At 43.0% G+C, this 15222-nt stretch overlaps 1 long non-coding RNA gene across 2 annotated transcripts; it reads right to left on the minus strand.

Annotated features, from left to right (window-relative positions):
- Window positions 1-6806: 6806 nt before the first annotated feature.
- On the minus strand, window positions 6807-11145 carry LOC136549663 (uncharacterized). Of its 2 annotated transcripts, XR_010781990.1 has the most exons (4): window positions 10477-11145; window positions 7876-10210; window positions 7480-7564; window positions 6807-7143 (listed from the first exon to the last, which is right to left on the minus strand). It is a non-coding gene; the product is annotated as an uncharacterized lncRNA (long non-coding RNA). The 2 variants fall into 2 exon arrangements; XR_010781989.1 differs by having other exon boundaries at window positions 7876-11145.
- Between the last annotated feature and the right edge of the window lie 4077 nt (window positions 11146-15222).

Here is a 15222-nt window from a genome sequence, read left to right on the forward strand (position 1 = left end):
GTTGAGATAAAGAACAATGGTACATATGAAGCTAGAAAATGTGGGAGCTACATTAACCATACACCTCGATGCTCTTTGATGATGGAACACACTCAAGAGGATGCCCTGACTCTACACACATGACTTTTACACAAAAAGTTCAAGTATGGGGGAGGATGGTGGGAGTCTCACTACAAAGTTCCATCCATGCCAAAGGCCATCCAAAAGAAAATAATGTCAGCTCTGCCTTGCTAAAAAAAGAGAGAAAGGAAGGAAAAATATACTCAGACTACGTGGTAGTGGCAGCAAACACCCTCATGTCCTTACAATCCAGGCACATTATCAACGGCAACCCAGTCACATCATCAATCGGCGTCGGTAGCTCAACAATAGTGGGCGGAGGCACAGCAACAACAATAGCAAGGGGTGTGGGTTGCAGGAAAACCCTAGCTGCGCTTGACCACCGAGTGCGAGTGGTAGATGACGACGCCTGCGACATGAGAACTTGAGAGAGCAGGGATTCATTAGGCCTCACACATCAACTGGAAAGGGGGAAGGTGAGTGACGGGGAAAGGCAATGGAGGGGGGATGAGGGTGGCACTACCACAATGGCGCACCTGGGGACTAGGAGCACGCTGCCAACCAACGAGATGAAGTCACCGCCGGTCACCGGAGATACGCGCTCCGCTGGGCGGGCATGCAGCAGATCTGTGCGCTGGCTCTGCCCAGAGGCCGTCGCGCCGTCAGTTGGGGAGATAGGGAGCTGGCTCCGCCCAGAGGCCGCCCATCGCCGTCTTCGGTTGGGGAAATGGGGAATGAAACTGGTCAACAGAGAGGGGTCAAGGGTCCACCTCCTATTGGGGGTATATTGATGTTGGGGGCCATCATATTTGAAATAACAAACAGTGACGCTCCACAGCCGTCACATAAAAACAACACATCATCATAAAAACACCACCGCCAACCGGCTCCTGGCAATTTATATTTTGTGACGACACTTGGTACCTTTATGTGACAAAAAAAATAGTGTCATCATAAATAGTTCTGACTGTCCTGATTTTATGACGCTACAGACTTTTGCGTCATATTATGATATATTATATGACAAAAATTTGCCCCGTCATGAGAATTTTTGTCATAGAAAGAAGGTTTTCTTGTATGACTCCAATTTAGTGCTCTCCACATGCATAGTGCTTAGCGAAATATTAGGTGATTAGCGTAGATGCTTTGTGAAGTGCTTAGGTTAGTTAGACCACCGCTCATGCGCTTGCTCTAGGTTTAGGCCTAGTGTTTAGTGAGATTTGCACACCTCTTGCCACTCGGTGCATGCGCGCACCATTGTTGTACTTGGCGAGGCTTATAGTCTTGCGAGACCACACCAACCGTGTTTGTGGTGTGGCCGTCACCGTGTACCGAAGGGAACAAGGCCCGCGGCGATTCGGCCGAAAGCTTGATAGTGAAGACGGCGGGGAGCGATCCGGGAGAGGCTTGCCAGAAGGCACACCGGAGACCCACTTGCTCGTGGGGAAGGCCTAGGGCTATCTACAGAGTTACCCGACCGGGAGCTTGGCCCTTGCGAGGGATTCCTTACGAGGGACTCCAACGAGGACTAGGGAGAAACTTGAGTGCTTCTCGATACCTCGGCAAAAATATCGGAGTCATCGATGGGAGTTTGCATCTCTACCTTATCTTTACCTTCCGCATTTATATTGCTACCTTTTGTTATGTGCTTTACTTTCCTAACTTAATTGATAGGCTAATTGATAGGATTAGAACCTAGGTTGCATAACTCTTTTGCGGTAGAGATAGCAACACACCTAGTAAAACCATAGTTGTATATTTAGATAGATTATTTTCTTGCATATGTTTTGACTAGGTAGAATTAGAGGCTTTAGTTAGAAATAAAATTTTAAGTTGCCTAATTCAACCCCCTTAAGCATTACGGTCCCTTACATGGACAATGCATGAGATTTTCTAGAAGAAAATGGTGGGGAATACCTGTTACTTATGGCTGGTGAATCTGCTTTTTCCGGAGGACCTGGTTTGGGAGCTACGCTCGTTTGGCGCGCGTCCTTCCGTAAGCGCGCGGAGCTCTCCCACTCTTTCTTCTTTCCTTATCTAGCAAGCAGGTTTGGTTGGTTTCCCAAAATGGAGTGTGCAGTCGGATAGTGGGTTTCCTGCACGCCCAGGCCGTAGTAAAGTCCTAATTTGTTTAGAGGCGACGGGCAGGGGCACGGCAAGGGCGCCGGTAGCGGAGGGAGCAAGGGCAGCAAGGGGAAACCATATCCCGAAGGCAACTTGGCAAGGGCGTCCTATCCCCTTTATACGGTGCGGGTGGCCAGCCACCGTCTAGACCTACTGGGCCTAAAGGCCGCCTGTGTTGTGACCCAGGTTTGACAGGCCTAGCCAAAAATAAGAAGGAAAATAAAATGGGAGAGAAAAAGTTGAGAGGGAGGGGGTGCTAATATTGATATATCATCTGCAATAAAAATAAGTTATTTTCCTTCCTAGATGATGAGTCTAGGGATAACCTCACAACAGAGTTTGCATCGGCTGAAGATAATGATTCATTTACATAACGGAACCTTCGAGCATTTAAGTAGTTAACAAACACAAACATGGATACATAATAAGTTCAAAATATTTCAACTGTCTTGAGTTCCAACCTCTAATTCTTAATTGTAAATATATATATATAGATATATACATATAAATCAGACACCTAACCTGTATCTTACTAGCGGGTAACCCCGCGCTTCACACAGGTCGCTAACCGACAATATACACGATACGCAACAGATTTAGGTGGAGCGGCCAAAAGCAGTATATATTAGCCAATTATAATTCAAACGTAAGATTTAGTCTGTCTTGGAAGGGGATAAATTAAGCAATACTTGAAGACCAAAACAATATCAAAGAAGTAAAGTAGCATGAGTTACGTAAGGGCACACATAAGTAAAGGTATGTGTAACCGTGTATAAAGAGTTTACAAATAATGGCATACTTTGTACATGGAGAATAGGACCATAAAACTTAGAAGTATTTGTGCTATGATTAACAATTGGTATAAACAGCAAGAACCATGGAAGAATGAGCACAGGGCAGTAAAGGGGCCAGATAAATGTTTGTGCATCTCTTGTATGTTTATACCAGCTATGACACTACGAAGTAGGACATGGAATGCATAGAGATAGGCAGGCAGAAGACAGTAGGAGATTTTGTAAAGCATAACAATAATACCAAAGGTAACCAAGGTGTCAGAAATCAGCAAATAGAGTAAAGCGGATCATATGTATATATATTTTTAGGGAAAAAATATTCAGGCAGGTAACAATGCGTGGGTCCAAGGAGCTGGAATGTACAGGTAGTGAAATCCGTAATATTTGCTGCGCAATGTGCACATGAACTTTTCTCTGCAAACTGCATTCTCTTCTTTTTAGAACGGATGACAAAAGCTTTGACGTAGATTTATTAGACGATAGAAAAGAAAAAAAAGAGAGATTTACAAGTATTTACAGGACGGCAATAGACTCCGTAGAGCTACCACAACTAGGGGGTCGACTACCCAAAACTGCAAAAGATAAGACAAAACACCTGAAACTACTGAAAACTGCACATGAAACCAGCAACAAGAGACTGAAGACGATCACCACGAGGACTTTAGGATTCAGCCACAAGTGCCCTTGGCGCCATGGCCAAACTGTATTGCATAATCTCATCTTTGCATAACCCGGCCACTTGAGTTGGACTATATTCTTGTATTCAAATTATGTACAGAAGAAGACTGTAGTTAGGTCGATAGTTTGACATTCACCAGCAAGTATAGAGTAGGGAAAATATTCGCAGGTGCGGCTAGCAATCTGTCAGAGATATTCCCTACAAAAACAAGGTACTTCAGTTAGAGAAAAAACTTTTTTTTTTTGTTTGCAGGCTGGGCATATAGCAAATGTTCAGTTTAGCTTTGGATATTTGACTGTGATCCTGTGCAAAAGAAAAGAATACATAAGGTTGATGTGCTTATATTTCTCTTCCTTCCTGCATCTGTGTTCCAACAGTCGCACCCAGCTTCTTTCTGAATTCCATGAGTTGGACAAGAATGAATCATGAGAACTGAACTCCAGATAATCCAGTGATGCTATACGTATAAGATTGGTTACGAATCAGGATTTAGCATTCATGAGCACTGAACTTTTTGACAGGTTTGCAAGATAGCTTTGTCAGACTCACTGATTCATAGTACGTTCTCTGATTTTGAATGTTTATCTGATTTGATATTTCTTATCTGTGCAGTAGGCTGTAGAAGTTAATTTGTAAGGCCATTTGTGCTCCTCTGAATTAGTGAATTGTTTTACCTTACTGTGCTTATGATATTTTCGGTGATGTGTACAAACAGACCATTCTTGTTCTTCCTTGTGCTAGTACACCTTTACACAACCTTTCTTGGCTGTATATAAGGGTTGTTTGCTAGCAGTCTTGTTCTACCCTAATTAAAAACATAATGACAACGAGACCTTATTGCAGCTGATGACGAGCTGTTCTAGCAAGATTTGTAATATGAGTACCTTAACGCTTTGCCGAGATGTAAGGGGCCATTTTCGGATCCCATTTCTTAGTACCATGACCAAAACATCATTCCCATATTATTTAATGTTCTCTAAATTTATTTGTTGTGTGCGTTGGGTATATACACATTTGCTTCATTGATCTACTAAAACACATTGATTTCACAGAGCCAACGGAAGATGAAAAGTTGAAAACACACTTATAGGTCCACAAAGAGAAATTCCAATGAAGAATCCTGTTTATTTACAGAGAAATATTACAAGCTCAATGATGTCCCTGGGCTGAGGTAACAAACCATATAGATATAAACTGCACTCTCAGCTTTTTATTTTGTACAAGCAATAAGTACTATTATACTCTATTTTTTTACCTTTCTCAGTCACCGTTCTAGAGGATTTGAGATACAATTTATATTCATTTTATAAAGATAATACATTTCAGTTCCTACAGACAGTACATTTCTTTCGGTTCCTACAGATTTAGATGTGTGCTTCCCTACATCCCTAAACATAGCTCGGTTCTCGGCTCCCACCAATCTCTCTTAATTTGCAAGGTTAACATAACAAACTGCACCATTGCTTGTGCTGGTTGATGTGCTACCTGTGCGACCAATTGGCAAAGAGTTGCGATTCACGAACACATTATGCAAGCGATTAGCGATTGAGGATTCCTTCTGATTGGTTGTAGTGATTTCTTCTCTTCAGGTGCAGTGGTCTATGGACCTGTTGGATCCAATTTGATTGTTTTCTGCACCTCTACAATCATTTATCAGGTTAGCCTCATTGTCATTGGAACCTTCATGCTTCAGTTATCCATCTGCTCAAGATCAGTTTTAGACATTATCTAGTTGATTGCTATTTGGCTTATAAGGAGCTGGTTGATATCATGAAAGATGGGAGGTAAGGTTGCTTCCAATGAGCACACATGGCCCATGGGGGTTCATTGGAGTTCCAAAGTTTGTTGCTCTTCATCTAGTTTGAAGCACTGGCTTTTATTATAATTTTTTTGTTCTGAGCACTAGCTTTTATTTAGGTCTTTACAATGTTATAACAATCATTTTAACAATCATAATGTGCTTGCCTAATAAGTTAAGCATGCATGTTATCTCAAAGGCTGAAACATGAATCTTTTTCAAAAAGCAATACCTTTCTGAGGCAACCGTGCATAGGATACTTAATTTTTAGGTGTGGTAAATAGTTTGTAGAATACAGAGTTAGTTCCGTTCACAACTATTTTGATTGTGTTATGTAGTAGACCCCAGATAGCTTCTGATATTCAAATTAACTGTAATAAGAACCAACTCATTTTATCTAATCATCGTAAGTATTTGATGATTGCATATAGAATATATGTACTTATTATCTTTATGTGACTACTAGAGCTTGCAATACTTCTTTCCTGGAGATTAACATAAGTGAGAGAAACAATGTGTTTTGGCGCCCATTACAATATAAGATTTTCCACTAGCAATATCTAACCCTAATAAAGCTTTCATGTCTTTCAAAATTGGACCAGCTTTCTTTTTATTTGTATTAACAGAGAAAGAAAGGCTTGTGTAGTGCAGGTGAGTCCCTACTCCCTGGATATGGTTCTCATGCTATCAATAACATTTGTACGTTGAGGCTATAGTTGTGCTTAAGCTGCAGGTAGCTTCATTGGCTAGTAGCTGCTAAATGCGTCTAATGCTTGGACAAAGTCTGCTGCTGCCTTCCTGATGACGTTGCATTTTGTGCCGTGTCATCAAATCGTCTGCTTGCTGCTTGCTTTTGAGTTGCTGTATTGGTATTGTAGTAAACATACCAATGTGAGAGAATCATGGAAGTGCAGATTCTGTTTGAGTTTTACTTCTGAATAGTTAATCTGTAAATATCTATGAAAATATTTGCACTTGAGTGAATATGATAATTGTGACTCTTAGATTTCTCCCGCAAAAATGGGCGGGTGCCATCTATTATCTATTAATACATCCCATCCCTAAGCTAAATCTGAAACTACAAAAAAAATTCTAGCTGGATAAGATCATGACCAAATTTCAGCTTCTCCGCACTTATATTCATGTGCAACACTAAAATAACCACTGGCGAGCTCAAAGATGGCGCAGCCACGCCGCGCCCTGAGTTTTCTAGTAACTAGCCAGAACCCCCGTGCTTCGCGCGGGTAGATACTAGGGTTGTGTGGATTATTTGTGTGTGATTGTATGCATACAGAAGCATAGAAGTTTGGTATGCAACCATAAGCAACGATTGTAAAAGTGTAAAGGACGATGAATCATATATCTGTACATATTGCAACCAAAGTATGTTTAGTACACATAGGGGAAGTACTGCAAATAGTAGGAATTTTTGGTTCTGTGAAGGGGGAACACAGATGGCTGGCAAAATATTGGTGTTACATGTTATAGTTGACCAAAAGATGCATATATTTGTCTCGATCTGTCGACTCGTTGACAATTGGTTGTGACTGCAAATATTCAGAAGCAGCTTTGGTACTTTGGCACCACATACGGGCAGGACATGCAGATCCATCATGAGCCCACTCCCCGACTGTTAGTGAAATGAGTGGGTGTAGCTGTATTGCTGATTGTGTGAAATGCAATGAAACCTGAAGTAGAAAGAGTTGCATTACAAAATGAATAATTAGAGACAACTGCTGGCACAGGAAAATAAGTATAGTGGGAATATATCATCCTATGAGCAGGGAGCTTATATCATTGTCTTTGTAAAGAATTTAATTCATGAATAACTATGGTATGTGCGTTAAAAAAATCTTTCAGCAAATATGTTAGGATGGCATGTGTGTCCAGGCAACAGCAATAGCAATAGCAATAGCAAAGGGGGAGAATCAAAACAGGACACATGACTGAGGACATGACATGCTGTGCAAGGCTGGGCCTGTCAGCCAGAGCAATGATTTGGCACTCTGATATATTATACTTACCCAAATTAGTAACCAAACAGGATATGATGAAGGTTCAGATTGTCCAAAGCAATTTCATAGTTTCTAAAACTGTCAGGTGAACAGGCTGAAAATAGAACACCCATTAGGTAAACAGAAGCAGCACAGAGTAAGTAATGGATAAATTACTCAAATTGTTGAGATTTGTTTCATGAGATCAAGCTATAAAAGCTGCGTCATGGTCTTTCATGAGAGCAAGCTTCACATAAATCTGTAAGGTAAGCAGAACTATAGGAAAATGATAGCCATAAGCAGAGTCACCATGTTGACTAACTGGAAAAGAACCGTGATTATAAGAACCATCCTAAATCCTTCCAAGGCATCATAATATTCATAGTTATTATTGCGGTGGGAATTGTATAGGGAAAAAATGGACACCTGTTTTAGTTCAGCTCAGTCAATCAACAATTGTCAGAATGGCTATGGCCATGTGGAAAGTCGTCAATGTAAGTGGATAATGACCTGCAAAATAATAGCAAATGCAACCAATGTGTATCATGTCAAATGAAATATATGGACGGAACATCTGGGGTACGACCGAAGTCAAAAGCAATACAACACATCACTTTATTTTGCCAAAGGAATAATAATTTTATAAACCCGTCTGTTCCATTAATCGGTAAGTGGTAAACAACCTTGGCTTCAACCATGAAATCTGCTTTTGTGGTACTCCATAATAGCATTGAGAGGTTTAAAGGATCCTGTTCTTAATAATTGGTTCCTGTTTGTGTACATAAAGAAATAAAAGGAATGATTCACAGTAAGGAAACCTAAATATGTCCACAAATCTGAGTTTAGATATCCTGTTTTATTCTATTTCATGCATCATATTGGGCAACCACTATGGAAATAATGGGATACGTTTGGTCATGCACATAAAAATGGAGCAGATCTACGAAGGACCAAATATCGTGGTATGTGGAGACGTTCGAGGTTGGGGAGCAGGTCGTCTGACAAAACCAAATTGCCAAACCTGCTCTGATGTTTACTATTAGGCACCGAAACATTGGTAATATCAGGAAAATGTGGACATGGTTTTCATAAACATAAACAGAGCAGCAGGTGATGGCATAAGTAGTTCTTTAGGATAATTTAGAAAAGTAATAGGGTGAGGTTCAATTAACCTGTTATGAATAACATAAAGGACTCCAAGGGACAGGGCGAATCATTTTTTCAGGAAAACATTCATATAATAGCATCACACAATGTGTAAATGAGCCATTGTTGACTGTTGCTACAAAAGGAAACCCAAAGCGTAGATGAGATTACTCCTGAAGGAAATCTAAGTCTGCATAAATTTCTTAATAGGCCATATTAGAAAAATATGACCATATGTTGGCAAAAATTTGCTTGAAGATATGAGATACTGAGCAATGAGGGTCATATTCCAGGTTGTCCCTGGATCACAGCACCTAAATTAGATAACATATTTCACATTTCTGTTATTTGTATGTACTCACTACTCAGGATATGTATGATTTGGCTTGGTCCCCATCTTGGCTGCAAAAGTCAGAATGGATGCACATATGCCACCAATAACAAATTCTTAGCACAACTCCAGGAAAGGGATGTGCTGAAAGGTACGATGCATGAGGTATTAGTGCAGAATTTCACCAGTTCAGTCCCCCTCTTCAGCATGTGTGGATGCAACCAGGAGGGATGCAAAAAGTTCGGAGAGGCCACCAAAATTCACATCCTGTATCAGGCAACAGTATACATCAGTGGCTGGGTGAATGCATTTATCTATGTGGTAAAATCAAAGATGCAACCTGGAGGGATGCAAACAGTTCAGAGAGGCCATCAAGATTCACATCTTGTATCAGGCAACGGTATACATCAGTGGCTGTGTGAATGCATTTACCTGGTAAAAACAAATGCTCTGGATCTTCTGGTTGGAAACTATTGGTACGTAAATTCCTTATAGCCCCTATTAGGAACATACTTTGGGAAAAAATCGTAGCACTTGAAAAATCAAGTTGCACGCACCAAATCGAAAGGTATAGAAATAAAGCAATCAAACTGGACCTCAGACATGGAGATCTACAACTATAAATCACTGGATGCACAGTGCCATAGCTTAGTAAGGCTGGCCAATATAATATTTCACTGCAGCTCTGCACGTAGATAGGGCCAAAAGGTTGACTGGGGCTGTAGGTTGAGTAGTTGTGATGGAACTATGGAAGTAACTGCATGAATACGATACAGAGTGAGGATAAGAGGTGCATATTCGGCCCATATTAAAGGTAGTAGAGATGAATAGCATGTAGGGAATCGAAATAAGCATACTGTGTACAGTATGATGGTTACATGGAAGCAAAGTTTAGTAGGATTAGAGAAGCCATTTGTTTGTACGGTAGTCTAAGCTTAAGCAAATTTATGCCATGCTTTGTAAGGGTATCAGGTGCACAGGATCAAATTTTTCAGCGTGCGTGTTTTTGGGACAGCACTGAAAATATTGTGAGGGTGAGAGTAAATATAAATGATCAATGTTGCATGGAAAAAAATATCAGCGTGCATGTTTCGAGGAAAAAATTGCATGTTTGGCAAAAGGAATGTGAATACCCAGAGGAGAGGTTGCATTGACGAAGGCTGGAGCACCGTAACGAAGCAGCATAGACCGACGCCTCAGTGCTTCACGATGCAGTGTTTCTGATTGCGATATTCTTTGTCCATGGGCAGAGAAGTGTTCCGTTGGCCGCGGCGTCATCGTTGGCTACCAAAGATGCGCGGAGTATTTTGAAGCAGTAAGGCAAAAGCACCGAACAAAGATAGGGTACATATGGCATACGCGACAACAAACCTGGTGTAAATAAGTTTAAAAGCAGTACCATAACACAATAGGACACAGGCAGACAAATGCAAGTTGCAGCTGACAGGAGGCAATTGGTATGCACATCTGAATGCTTATGTACTGAATCGGCATGTGTATATCGTTTGGAGAAGCTGAGGAAATAGGTAGAGGAAAAAAGAAGGTCGCACCTGTTGCCGAGGGTTGAGGACCAAAACCATCTATATCTGAATGCTTACGTACTGAATCCTGCCTTCGTCGTCAACCGCCGGCTTCGGCCCACCATGGCCGCCCCTGCCTCCCGCCATGGAGGACGAGGATGACGGGCCAGGAGACGCAGCACCCGCCACCGCTACCTCTCGGAGCACCGCATCCTCTCCGACGACCACCGCGCCGGCCACCGCCCCCTCGACGGCCACCTCTCGGTCTGTCCGCAGCCTCCTGGATGGCCACCTCTCGGTCAGCGGCCTCCTCGACGGCCACCTCTCTGCCCGCCGTCTCTCCTACGGCCCCCAATGGAGGCGCGCGCGGAGAGCCAGGAGGCGCTGCAGCCACCGCTTCCTCTACGTCGGCCCAGACCCGGCGGCGTCCCGGGGCCGCGAAGGCGGCCGCGCTCGCCCGAGCAGCAGGCGCGTTCGACGTACCTGTGGCCCGAGCCACCGCCACGGGTGCACCGAAGCGCACCGCCCCCATGACATCCGAGGTCCCGCGTCCAGCTCCCAGCCCCAGTGCGGACCATGACTGCTACGAGGAGAGCCGCCACAGCCGCGGAGGGACCAGACCGTCGCAACACGAAGAGGTAATTTGGTAATTTCGTTGGTTTGGTGGTGAATTTGCTGGCTACTGTGGTTCAGGATACCTGTAGGAATATATTGCTAGATTGCCATGGTTGCAGGATAGGTAATCACCAGATGATTTTATATAGAAGCTGATGATTACGGCCCGTTTGCGTGCCCTTAAAGCCGGCTTGATCCGCTTTTTTTTTCATCCGGAATCATGTTTTCCTCTTACAGATTCCTCCAGCATTCCTCCAAACCATCCAAATTCCTCCAGAATTACTCTAAGCGAGCAGGCCCTCCATGTTTTACTCTCGGTGGGGATTGAAGTCGCTATCGTATCAATTATGTCAGCCTGACAAAAGTGTTTGGTTGGCAATTAAGTTTAGGCAAGATTCTTTTGGGTTTCGCGTGTCATAGTAGACTGAAAAAGTGTGGCAAGATTCCCTTAGGCATGGCACAAAGTGTGGCTTGCCATTTCTTGGACACACTTGCCTAACATTAGTTGTGGCAATCCATTTCTAGGAACCGGTTGTTGTTAGTTTTTCATCTTATGCGCGGTTGCTATAAATTCTGCATCGTTCTTAGTATGGCATCGGGCACTGGGATTATGGTTTTGTTCATCTAGTTTGCTGTCAGTTTTTCATCTTGCAAAAACTACGTGTCAGAGGGCTATTACATTCTTTTTGGCTGTTGTAAGTGTTGTAATTGTGCTGCTTATTGATTTGATGTGTGTAACTAAATGATCTATGTTGGTTGTCTGTTGTATACTGATTAGCTGAAACCACTTTCTAAGAAGTACCGTTAAATTCTTGTTTATTGTTTGTTCTAAGAAGCTAGCTCTTATTTAAATTTTTCCGATGTGGAGGAGAGAAGTAGTGAGATAGCCTCACATAAACTCCCAGTCATAATTGTGGTGAGATGTCTCTCATCTCTTTTTATGAAACAATAAAATAACATATACTTGAAGGGGTCCACGTAATTGATACTACATAGTTGATAAAAAGTGATGACATGGTACATTAGAGATAGATCTATCTCTTACTTTTAGAGGAGGCCTAATTTTGCTACTTATTGAGTTGACAAGTGTAACTAAACGCTCTCTGTTGGTTGACTGACTAGTTGAAACTTGAAATTAGGTTTTAGAGTTGTCGGGTTCATAAACCCAGGGTCCCTCGTGGACCGGCTTCCCAACAAAGGCTCGGCCCAAGCAGACAACACACAACTCATGGGCCGACCCGAGTACCTGAACGATAGGCAAAAGGCGCGACCCAATCTCCGACCGGAAGGCCTAACTGAGGAGGAATGACACCCGTTTTCCATCTCCGGCCCACCTCTCTGACTAGAGCGCTCGCTTCAGTCTCTAGCTCGTCTCCGGACGGCCTCTCCGACCGAAAGGCCTGGCCAAACACCGCTTCAGACTCCGACCCACGTCTTCGACCGGGGATGCGCCAAAACCCCTGCTCACTGCTCTTCTCCGACTGGCGCGATTAGAGCCGACTGGGACCGACCGATCGGGGACGCCCGCTCGATAAGGACCAGGAAATGGAAGGAGAAAGTAGGGCTGGGCGTACAAGTCAAACCACAATACCAAGGTCCGTACCCTGTACACCTGCAGAAATAGTGCTCTGCAACTCCCCTGACATGGCAGAGCCCAAACAGTATTATAGGCGCCGACATTTTCCCCTACAGTGTTGTGGGCGCCATTAACTCTCATACGGTAAGGCTCCCCCCACATGCTCTCTGGACATCGACAGTGTTGTGGGCGCCGGCATTTACCGTACCGAATGAACATGGTGAAACTCTTCACATGCCTCTAGGCATCAACAGTATAGCAGGTACCGACATCTGCCATACTAGAACAAGACGACGTAACCTCCCACGTATATCTGGCACTCAACAGTGTTGTGGGCGCCTACCATCATCATGTACCTGCCGGCATGGGCAGCAAGATTCAGTAGCATACGTACTCTCTCCCTCTCGCTTGTAAAGTTATCCCCTTCATCTATAAAAGGGGATACGCTCTCTCCCAAAAGACCAGGTCGATTCAAGTCATTCCGGTCCATTGAGATCGATCAAGTTCATTAGTCCACCACAATAGAACTACCAGGTTCAAACCACGAGCACACACTCAAACACTTAGCTTATAGCGGGGTTCCTGTCGCTTTCGGTCCCTCTAACCAGAGTCCGTCCGGACCTCTTGTATCCCCCATCTTTCTCCTTCTCGTTTGTAACCCCACAGCAAACTTTGAGCACATGGGCTAAGGAATAAAGTCACCGACCGACCCAAACTGGACATAGGGCACGTTGCCTGAACTAGTATAAACCCTGTGTCATTGAGTGCTAGCCCACCTCCGATCACAACGTATGGCAAAATTACAAATATTTACTTGTTGGTCACTTTCTGCACCGACAAGAATACTCTTATATTCTTTTTTGCTGTTGTAATCGTGCTGCTTATTGATTTGATAAGTCCAACTAATGCTCTTTGATGGCTATGTCTGTTGACTGACTAGTTTCATTTTAAATTTCATGAAAGTCGACTTTGCTTCTTAGTTTGAAAAACTTGCCAATTCTGTGGCTACTATTGGTGGTGGATTTGGTGTAAAGATTGTTGATAAGGCAGAGAAGGAAAGGAGAGCTGCAGAAGAGAAGGAAGCTACTGAACACAAAAGGAATGATGAGCAGAAGGCTTTAGAGGAAGAGAAAGCCCTTAGCCCTGAGGATGCTGTGATCTGGCAGAAGAAGGAGGAGGAGGAGAAGAAAAAGGAAGAGGAGGAAGAGAAAGAGAAGAGGGTGGCATTTCTTTTAGCCATACCCAGATGCCTGGTCAATACTTCAACAATTTTTCATGGAATCAAGGAAATTGCTTCTGGTGGCAGAGATTCAATTTTCACGGTGAGTACCATGATGCGAGGCATCCCATCTGTAATGGCATGGAAAAGAGGCAGTGCCATGGGATCTAGAAGAGAAGGCCATGAAAATATGACATCTGCTGCAAGTCTTGGTACCAGAACACTAGGCCTAAGGACAGCAATTGATAGATAGATCCTGACAAGAGCCTATGATGGTAGGATTGTAGTTTATAGATGGTTTTGGTCCAAGGAGACAGACAATTTCTCGTAACCTCATGGGTACTCTCCTTATTACAACTATGGCAGAACTTAATCAAGCAATTGCTGACTTCAAACATGGCATCTTAAGTCAGCTGGTTGACATTGGCAAGAAACAGGTGACTTTGTTGACAGCGTATCATATGTGGCTTCTTCTATGCAGTAAGAATCTTACAGGCATTCTTCATCCAAATTCTCCTTTGCTAGAGATGGCACTGAGAGCAAGTATTATCTTGGAAGAAGAACGGGCTGTCAAGTCTCGATTAGATGATATTCATAATGCGACAAGTGGACTTGATTCTCTTATTTTGGGGCTCAGAGATAAGCTCGAAGAGAAACTCCCAAAGGTGAAGTTAGAATAGAGAAGTTGGGAGACAAAATATGTTTCCTTTCATAGGGGCAATACTACTTGAGATCTGGTCCTTCTGTTGTTGGACTCGCTATGCTCCAACCTGCATAGCAATCTTCTTATGATCTGATTTTGAAGTTTTGCACTTTTGGGCATTGAAGTTGTAGGGTGTTATGATTCTGAACTTTTGCAGTTATGGACTCTATTTCAGCTGTAGGGTGCTATGGTTCTGAACATTTGCAGTTATGGACACTGTTTCAGCTGTAAGGTGCTATGGTTCTGAACTTTTGCAGTTTTGGACATTGTTGTCTGTTCATCTGTAGAGTGATATGGTGGGCACTGAACATGGTTCTGAACTTCTGCTGTGGAATTCTTGCGTCCTGTCAATAATTCCTTTTTTGGAGATTGTTCCTGATTCCTTAGGAATGTTCTAATACAAACTTAGCTAGAGGCTATGTGCAACATAGCCTGCACATAGCCTCTAGCTAAGTTTGTATTAGAACATTCCTAAGGAATCAGGAACAATCTCCAAAAAAAAGGAATTATTGACAGGACGCAAGAATTCCATAGCAGAAGTTCAGAACCATGTTCAGTGCCCACCATATCACTCTACAGATGAACAGACAATAATGTTCAAAACTGCAAAAGTTCAGAACCATAGCACCTTACAGCTGAAACAGTGTCCATAACTGCAAATGT

This window comes from Miscanthus floridulus, chromosome 4 (genome assembly GCF_019320115.1).
Source record: "Miscanthus floridulus cultivar M001 chromosome 4, ASM1932011v1, whole genome shotgun sequence".
Taxonomy (NCBI): domain Eukaryota; kingdom Viridiplantae; phylum Streptophyta; class Magnoliopsida; order Poales; family Poaceae; genus Miscanthus; species Miscanthus floridulus.